General features: G+C 44.0%; 1 pseudogene; it reads right to left on the bottom strand.

Annotated features, from left to right (window-relative positions):
* Positions 1-1,676: 1,676 nt before the first annotated feature.
* On the bottom strand, positions 1,677-3,899 carry LOC117725063 (crooked neck-like protein 1 pseudogene; annotated as a pseudogene).
* Positions 3,900-9,999: the final 6,100 nt, after the last annotated feature.

Genomic DNA, 9,999 nt, shown 5'->3' with positions numbered 1-9,999 from the left:
TTTTTTGGTCTCCACAGTGCCAGGCAGGGGTTGTTGAGCTCATCTATGAGATGAATAACACTGTGGAGTGAATTTAGGTGTGAACTCTCTTAGCTGAGTGTATCTGGCTCTGGTGAGTGTGTGTGTATGAGGCTGAGAGTCTACACACCTGCAGCTTGCTGCAATCAAAGCCTGAAGAGCTGCGGGTGGCAGCCCTGTTAAATCTTTGGCCAAGCCTTTAAAATTGGAGCAAGCTGGGGAGGAGAAAGAAGAGTCAATGTGGACTTAGGCCCCGTAAGATGGAGTTCTCTTTGCCTAGTTTGCCACTGCTGAAAATCTTCTCCTATCTGGATGCCTTCAGTTTGCTACAGGCTGCCCAAGTGAACAAGGTAAAAGCTCCTTGGCTGAACTCTCCATCTGGTGCATCATAAGGCCCTGGGCCTTTCCCGCTCAGTCTTAGAGCCTTAGCTACCCCAGCATTGTACTCACACAGCCTGGCTTCCTTCCTTCCCTTCCTTCCCTTTTTTCCCTTCCTTCCCTTCCTTTTTTTTCTTCCTTCTCTTACTTCAGTAAACTTACCTCATTCTGACCTGTCTACTCAGCTCTGGCACATTAATGTCTCGAGAACTCAGCTGCTTCTCTTGACCAACAGGAGCGCCAACCTACAGAAAAGCAAAGGGATATATATTCTCATGGGTTAGCATTATCCACTCTGAAGACCTCAACTACAGTTCAATGAGGCAGGAGTGGTGGCATATGCCTGTAATTGAAGCACTTGGGAGGTGGAAGCAAGAAGACCAGGAGTTTGGGTCATACTCAATTACATGCATTTAGAACCAGCTCGGGCTACTTAGACACCCTATTTCAGAGCAGCAACAGTGACAAAATTCTGCTAAATGAAAAAAAAAAAAACAAGCTGCCGTGAGGAGACATGCTGCTGATATGTGGCATCCTTGAGAGTCCCTGTCAGACCTGTGGAGACCGGCCCTCCTTCCTCTGGGCCCTCCCAAGGTGACTTGTGTTTGCTGGGGTAGATCTCTCCAGGCTGGCTGGGCCTGAGGAGCTAGGACTGTGCTTGATTAACCTGTGTAGGCCCAGCACAGAACAAATTGAGAGCAAGGGGAAGGTGGCAGTTGTTGATTTAAGGATTCTTTTCTCTTCCATAGGACTGGAATACAATTGCAAGCAGTGACATCCTGTGGAAGTAAGGAGAGGGGCAGGGTGGGATGGAAAGAAGGGATGAGATGGGGCAGGAAGGGAAGAGGACCTGAACTCTGCTGTGTGAGGATGGTTAGTGAATAAAAGTTGTGCACACCTCTAAGGTGAGGAGACTGGGATTGCAACTGTGCATTGCAGGAAGCTCTGTGTGAAGAGATGGGTCTTCTGTGAGGACTTCACCCCGCAGCTCCTGGGCACAGAGACATGGAAGCAGTTCTTTCTTTTTTTTTTTCTTTTTTTTTTTTATATTTAGAGATTTTATTAGTGCAAGTCCATTTAATTCTGAGAAGTACACACATGATGCTAAAAAAGGCGGCAGGGACAGGTTTGCCGTTGGAACAAGACTGGTATCAGTACATTCCAAAAATATTTTTTTACTTGAAGTTTCCCACCCATAGTTAATCCAGCAGCATTTTAAAAAAATAATTCAAAGATGTCAAACAACCCCTTACTGGGTAAATATATAAAAATATCCAGAAGTCAAAGCTCTAAACTGTGGATTTATAAAAAGCAGTTATAACATTTAAAAAGATGAGGCTTCACTCTCATCAATGTCCTTATCTGGATCCTGTTCCGCAGCTTCTCTTTCCTGTTGCTGTTTCTTCCAAAGCTTGGCCATCGCCAGAAGCTTGAGGTTAGGCTGGTTGGCAGCATCCTCTGGAAAGATGTAGTCATAGACTTCTACCCATCCGGCATCAGACCCATCGTCGGCCTGGACCCTTCTTCTCTTCTTGACCTTTTCTGGCATGAGTTTGTCTACTCTCTCCTTGTCTGATGCTGTTCCAAATTCATCTTCAAACTTTCGCCAGGATTCCAGCAACATAAGCCTCTCTTCTTTTTCCTCACAGTTTCTCATGGTCTTGTTAGCTTCTTCATAAATCTGTCTGCATTTAGCCACACTTCCTTCTTCTTTCCCAGAAGATAACTCAAACTGAGCAAAACTAATCCATACCTTGACGTGCTGCGTTTGCTGAAGCAACTGTCGGTAAAGGTTTCTTGTTCTCTCAGTTTCTTCCTGCTCAATCTCAAAATCAATATATGATTTCCAAAGTACCTCTGGCATATCCAAGCGTGGCTGGCTGATGGCTAATTCATATATTGGCCGAGCTCTCTCAATATCACCAAGGATTGTCTCTAATTCTGCAAACTTAATCCATGACATACAATTTTCAGGTCCAAATTCCAAAAACTTTTCATAAAGCTTTCTGCATCTGTCAAATTCTCGAAGCTGTAGTTCCAGTTCTATGTAACCTTTGAATAACTTGTTCTTTGGACATTTGCCTATGGAAGTTCCCAGAGCTCTTCTGGCAAATGGCAGATTTTTCTGTTTTATTTCAAACTGTGCGTAATATAACCACATTTTGGCAAACGTGAACTTTTTGTGAGGAATTAGTTCCAAAGACGCTTGATATACCTGTCTTGTCCTCTCAGGATCCTTGGCCTCCAGCTCTTCATAGAGTGCATAGTTAATCCAGAGGTAGATGTAGCGCTTCCAGTGCCTCTTCTCCTGGATGGGTGGCACATTGGCAATGGCTCTCTCATAGACTTCCCGCACAGTGTCAGCTTCTGCATCACTTTCCACCAAGCGTAAATAATCAAACCATGCATCATAATTGTGTGGATTAGCCTTCACTTCTTCTTCATACTGGAATCTCCACTTGCTCAGGATGATATCTTCTATACCCCTCTGGTCACCAAACTTCTTCTCAAAGAGGGTATAGTTCTTAAGGAGTTCTTGGGCTTCTTGTTTTGGAATCCTATCCAGGGTATATCTGTAGATAACTCCTACCCTTTCAAATTCTTTCTGGTTTTCCTCAAATTTAGCAAAGGCCACATACAGGTGTTCGTCCATATGCTCATCCCCAAAAAACTCAACTGCTCTCTCGTAGACTCTCCGAGCTTGAGCAAAATAAGCATGCTTCTCTTCAAACCGAGCATACTCGATCCAGTTCTTCACAGCAGGGTGCACGAGCACAAAGCGTTCATAAATGGTGCGGGCCTTCTCCACCTCTTTGTATCTCAGCTCGAAGTTGATATAGGAGTGCCAGGCCTGCTCCTCAGGCTGCCATTCCATCCAGCATTCAAACACCTGCCAAGCACCAGGAGGATTGTTCAACATCTCCTCCATGTGTGTGTACTTGTACCAGAACTGGTCGACTCGTGGCAGAGTTGTAAGGCACGGTCCCAGATATTTCGGGCATGGTTGACCTGGTGGTTCTTCATTTCCATTTCTGCATATTTCAGCCAGAGTGGAATAGTCCGGTTGTTGACATCCAAAGCACGCTCGTATATGGATCGAGCCCTTTGAATCTCCTTTAGACTTTCCTCCCATTGTGCATATTTTATCCAGTTGCTAATCACAGTTCTATTTTTTCTTATGTTAACTTCAAAAGTCTTCCTTTTCTGTAGTTTGTAATCCTCTAATTCTTCTTCGTCTGTGATCTTCTGCTGAGGTGGAGGCGGGAGGAGCTCGAGTTCTCTTTCTTTAGCTTCTCTTAGAAGCTGCTCAGCAGTTATCTGTACCTCTGCAGGCGCTTTGTTTTTCACCTTGGCCACTTTAGGAATCCGCTGTTTCCCGGCTGCTGTGGAGGCCGCCATGATTGCAGCGGTGGAAAACGAGCGACCCTGGCCCACACCCGGACTTCAGAAACCGACTTCAAGAAACAGCCCTCACCGCAGAGCCAGCCCACAACAAACTAGATTCCGGAACCTGTTGGGGGCCGCACTAGCCCCAGGTTGGGTCGGCCAAAATAATGTTGCAGCCCAGGCAAAATGTTGAGGCCCAGGCCGACCCACGTTTGGGCGGCCACTGTATCCTGGCCCAAGCTGCTGCTCCGGTCTGTGGGTCAAGGTTCCAGCAAGAGCGAGGGTGACAACAGATTCTACCTAATGTCAGAGATTCGTCTCTGATGATCCCTCTATATTCTCTGATCTCCGTCTATATTCTCTGATCTCTGGTTCTGTCTTCTATAGTCTCCCTAATGTCTTCTATTGTCTCAATTCTGATCTGTTCTGTCTTTGCCTTTTATATGTCTCACTTCTAAGCCACGCCTCTAAGTTACACCTTTAATCATGCCCTTAGGGCTTGTCTCTAACTCTGATCTCTATAATCTCACACACCTTTAATCTCAAGGTATCTAAACCAAGATTATCAGAGTGTTCTCAGCTGTTGTAGGTGATTGTAATTCAAATCTCATGTCAGGGTATATGGCTCAAGATGGCTGCACAGCTGATAGCCGCTTTCTGCTAAAAGTCCGCACCCAACAGGTCCCCCTTTTTAAATTTTTTATTAAAAGGGAAGGCTGGGAAAACTTACGGAAACTGTGCCTGTCCTAGGTTGGAGCAAAGGACCCCAGCCTCCCTTTCCTGTCCTTGGATACTCAACAGCCATTGGTTGAGCTCCTGTCTTAGGATGGTGAGGCCTCCCTTCTTTTAGGGGCAAGGGTCTCGGTATGCTCTCTTACCCGTCACTGACTATCAGGTTTAGCACGTAAGTTAGGGGATACACCTCATTAGTCTTGATGACAGAGGTTTTACAATCCCTTGCTTCCAGCCTGTAATAATGGACCTGTGTGGGTTTCATTTGAATAGCATCTCATACAAAAGCAATCAGTTTGTTGAACCGGGTGGACCCAAAAGACAAGAGACTTAACAACGCCTGAATAGTTAGTATGACAGCAATACTCTTTTTAAAGGGCAACATATAACTCCCTCTATCAGAGGAGTAAAAAGTGTAAGCCTCTTCTTTTCTGTTTATAAATGTCTTATATCAGAATCTAAACCTATATAAATACAAAACTAATCATAGCTTTGATCTAAAGAAAACTAAAGAAATCCCTGTTCCTGCCCTAGTCAATCTCAAACCCAAGAAACAACTATAGTAACTGTGGTAGTGTGTTTTCTCCTGGGCCTAAACAATCTAAATTCCCACTAAATCTAAAACAATCTAGTTCCCCACTAAATCATAAGTCAGGGAATCAAGAGTCCAATAGAGCCACCCTGGAGATATGGGTGGTGATGTCTTCTTCAGCACTGATAACTTCCCAAGTCAGGTTTACTCGTTGATCTGTTCCAGTTTGAAGGCAATTGTGAAGCATCTTCATGTTTCCTGTGAAGAAAAAATACGCTTCTCAGGGGGGTTCTCCTCCCTGGATTTGTTATTGTTGTCTATTTGTTTAATCAGTCTCTCTGGCAGCCAACGTGCAGCATCTGCAGTTTGGGAATATTTGCAAACAGAACCTCTTCCCGAGATAAGCACTGGGTCTGGCCCATTCCAGGTTCCAGTTAATGGGTCTTTCCAGAGGACTGTTGCAAAATTCTTTTTGGTATCAGGATACCAGAATCTATCTGCAGCAGATTTTCCTTCAGAATCGAAATTTTAAAAATTTAAAATGAAGAGTGCATGATGAAGGATATTTCTGGGGGATCCCTTGGTAGGGTACCATTCCCCCTTTTTAATTTTTTCAAATTGACATTTAATGGTTTGATGTGCCCTTTCTACCAGACCTTGGCCCTGTGGATTATATGGAATACCCGTTTTATGTAGTATTCCCAATCTTTCACAAACTTGGTGGAAACTGGAGCTTGTATAACCTGGGCCATTGTCAGTTTTTATCTGTTTAGGCACACCCAATACAACCATTGTAGCAAGCATATGAGCAATCACATGCTTGCTTGCTTCTCCAGTTTATAATGTTGCATACATGAAACCACTGTATGTGTCTACACGTACATGTATATATTTTTGCTTGCCAAATTCATTATAATGAGTAACATCCATTTGCCAGATACTGTTTGGTATCCGTCCCTTTGGATTTACACCCAAATGAGGAACTGGTAAAAGCTTAACACATGATTGACATTGTTTAACAATTTGTCTAGCTTGTTCTCTAGTAATTTTAAACATACCTTTTAAAGTTTTAGAATTAAGGTGATGTAACTCATGAGCCTTTATGGCCTGATCCAAATTAGATGGCAGATCTGATAAAGTCACTGCAGCTATATGAGTAGCTAGTTCTGCCTTGGTATTTCCTTCAGAGAGAGGACCTGGTAGCCCTGGCTAACCTGGAATTCACTCTGTAGACCAGGCTGGCCTTGAATTTAGAAATCCACCAGCCTCTGCCTCCTGAGCGCTGGGATTAAAGGCGTGTGCCACCACCACCAGGCAGATCCAAGTTAGATAATCTCTTCTTCACTTTTTACTAATCCTTTCCCTGGGCGAAAATCCAGGGTTTGTCATTTGAGCTGTGATTATTTCATTAGGGCTGCACATAATCAATCCCAACTGGGATAACAGATCTCTGCCCCAGAAATTAATGGGAAGGCCTGAGATCCCATTTCTGGGATTAATACTGTGTGGGTGGCAGAACTGAGGTCCAGTCCTGTGCTTCCTGGTGTTGCTTGACTGAGTTCAGAAAGGGATTGGTGTTTGTTGGTAAGAAACTGACTGCTCCATAAACCTGTTTTGGCTTGCATCGGTTCAGGGCCTGGAGCTGGTCCCTATTCCCCTTTCCCTGATTATGGGAAAGGGTATTACCTTGTGCGTGTTGTTTAGACCTACAATCACTAGCCCAATGCCTTCCACGTTTGCAAATTGGGCAGAGCCCAGGCTGTTTTCTGGGCTGTCTCTGGCTTAACTCATTTTCTACTTTGCGATCTCTTGCAAAGTGTCCAGGCTTACCACATTTAAAACATGCCTTTCTTTCTTTGCTTGCCAAAAAATCTCTTACTGATCTGACCGTTGGATTTCAGGGGGAAGGCAAGAGGCCTTCCAGAAGGTCAGGGGATCTGACCGTTGGATTTCAGGGGGAAGGCGAGAGGCCTTCCAGAAGGTCAGGGGATCTGACTGTCAGGTTTCAAGAGACTGAGCGCTCCTACTTGGGAGAAGACGTGGAATCCTTCTCCATCTGGGGTCGTGACCAAATGTAGTTAAGTGTTATTTGTGCCACCCGTGGCAGGGGTGAGATATCTGTGTTTTATGTACCACCCGTGAGAGGGGTGAGCTATTTGTGTTGTTTTTTTTTATATGTGTGTGTCTTTTCTTGGCAAATCATCAGTGTGTTAGCTGGTAATCTACTGTGCTAAACATCTTGAGTGAAAAATAGGTAACATGATTGCCGGCAGAGAGAGAAATGAAGCCGCCGGTACAAGAATACAGCTGCAGAAAGGCGGGCAGGTCCTTTAATAAGGGGCAGCTACCTCGGTTCGTGCTCGAAGTTCGTGTTCCTACAGCCCACCTACCGCATGTAGGGTATGCTTCAGGTAACAGCACATGGAGGGTGCCCTCACCCAGCCCGCACTTGGTGGGCGACAACTCGTGGTTCCCCAGCACAGCAACAGCATGCAACAGCTACCTAGTTTGGTATTCCTGGCTGTACTGGGTACCTTGAGGTCACTAGTGCAACAAATGGCGGTTTTCCACCTGTCGCCTATGAAGATAGATGAGAACCCAGGTGATAAAAAAGAAAAAACCTGTCAGTGGAGCCAGGACAGCTAGACAAACAGCTGCAGCAAGATTGTTCACCTGAGAATTAATTATTTTTTAAAAAAAAAAGAGACAAGAACTGGTTAAAACTGCTTACTTAATTTAGTTTAAAACTTACTTGTGAGGCTGTCTTGATTTATACAAGAAAAACTGATAATTCGCCCTGCTCTGTGGCCAGGAGAAGGGCACCAGCAGAAAAAGAAAGTTGATAATGATTTTTCCCCGTTTAATCAGTAAAGGAGTGCTTTTTTTTTTTTCTAAAATTACAGCTTAAAAGTTACAGGCTGTCCTGAGTCAGAAAATATATATATGCTTCAGTTTTGATAGATTTTCTAGCCATTACTGTTTGAGACAATTTCATTATTTATATGAGATTTTCATTAAGATTTGTTTCAAAGATGAGAGTTCTGACAAGATAAAATTGAAGAAGTGGTGAAGACTTGTGCTCTTATGTTAGACATAAAAATGTTTACTTTATTGTTCTTGTTGTAATCAGAAATAACTCTTTAAAAGGTTTTTTATAGAACTATGACCAAAGTTTCTATTTTGTTAAAAGTTAAATTCAAATATGTGTCAAATGTAACTCAAGTTGCCTTTTAAAAATTGTTAATAACTGTGTGAACCTTCAACATCTTAATAATCCTTGCTGTGAAATGCTACAGATAAGGCTATTCATTCTGATTTGGTTTCTTTCTTAGAGCTTCAGAGGTGAGCTCACATTACACCTGTGGACAAGGTACTGTTTGCAGACTGAATTAGGTTATGGTCTCTAGTGTGATGTGAACAGCAGTCATGCAGCCTCACAAATGCATCAGTCTACACAGAGTTCAAAGCAATAAATAAGGTAAAAAAAGCCTTGCTTTCACAAGACCTTTGCAGGTTCTGGTCTTCAGATTGGGGACCCCGTCAATTGATCAGGCCGTGGTCAGCAGCAGGTCAATTTGGACCAGATGTGACTGAGACCTTCATGTGACAGAAGGTAAGGGACACCCAAAGGCCCATGCCAGATCCCACTGATAGATCTTGAGAGAGAGGGTTACATGAGACCCCACTAATTTTGATCAGGACACATGAGGTTAAGCAGAGATCAGATAAGTTACCCACAGCCTTTCTAGACTAGCTCATAGAGACATTCTGTCAGTGTAGACAAGGCTCCAGAGGCTACAGAGACTACAAGATAAGTCACTGAAAGATTTAGGAAGTATACTACATATTAAAATTATTGATGGTAATAACAAGTGAGAGAAGATTTAAAAGAAAGGAATAGAGAAGAGGAATAGAGAAGGTTTACTATAAGTCTAGAAGAAAAGAGTAGAGAAGAATAGAGATAAGTTGCTGTGAGTCCAGAGGAATCGGGAGGAATAGAGGAGACTAGAGAGAGGTGAAGAAAGAGAAAGGTGACAGGAAAGAATTTACAGAAAGCAGAAAAAAGGGACTCCAATCAAAGAGAGATAAAACTCTTTGAAAAAGACCAGTATGCGCATTGCAAGTAAAGGAGCCAGCTTCAGGGTCCAAGAGGGCCCTAACAAATAGAAGTCAGGGCCAGAAAATCCCAGGCCTCAAAAAACACCCCAAGTGGCAAAGATAACAGCTCTGTGTGAAGACGGCTATTGAGATAGATGGGGCAGCTTGGAGCCACCCAACTTTTGATAGACACAGGGGCTTCCTCCAGGCCAATAGGTCAAAACATATTCATGGACTACCCGAAAATGGTGGACTAAGAGATGGGCTGGGTATCCCATTCATTTATGGTCCTCCTAGGTTGCTCCTATCCCCTGTCTGGTTGAGGGGATACTCCCTAGGATGGACATCCAGATACAATACTTCCTGGGCTGCAACTAGCTGACAAGAATTCAACGGATAGAAGACTGACTTCAGCCAGGAGCCAAGGTAACCTGCTTTACAGACGGGAGCAGTTTTCTCCATGTTGGTCAGAGACAAGCCAGCACTACTGTGGTGGACACATGCCATCTGGACTGACTCCCCACCCCTGAGATCATCGGTGCAGAGAACAACCTTGGAACTTGGGACTGACTAGAAAGCCAACATCTGCATGGACAACAGGTATGCTTTTGCCACAGCCCATGTCTGCAGGACTATATACCAAGAAAGGAAACCCTGATGAAGCCAGGAACTGTGAGTATTCGTTGCCCAGGACACCAAAAAGGGAGGAGACTCAGTGGCCTGAGGCAATAACTGGACAAATCAAGTGTCTTGATATGGGAGCCTGTTCCAGTTGTGGGCCTAAGAGATGGCCTCACTTAAAGCACAGAATAAGAGAAAGAACTCAGATTGCTAGCCATCCTGCCAGATACTAT

This window comes from Arvicanthis niloticus, chromosome 21, assembly GCF_011762505.2.
Source record: "Arvicanthis niloticus isolate mArvNil1 chromosome 21, mArvNil1.pat.X, whole genome shotgun sequence".
In the NCBI taxonomy this organism is placed as follows: Eukaryota; Metazoa; Chordata; class Mammalia; order Rodentia; family Muridae; genus Arvicanthis; species Arvicanthis niloticus.
This window is presented reverse-complemented; position numbering and strand designations above follow the sequence as displayed.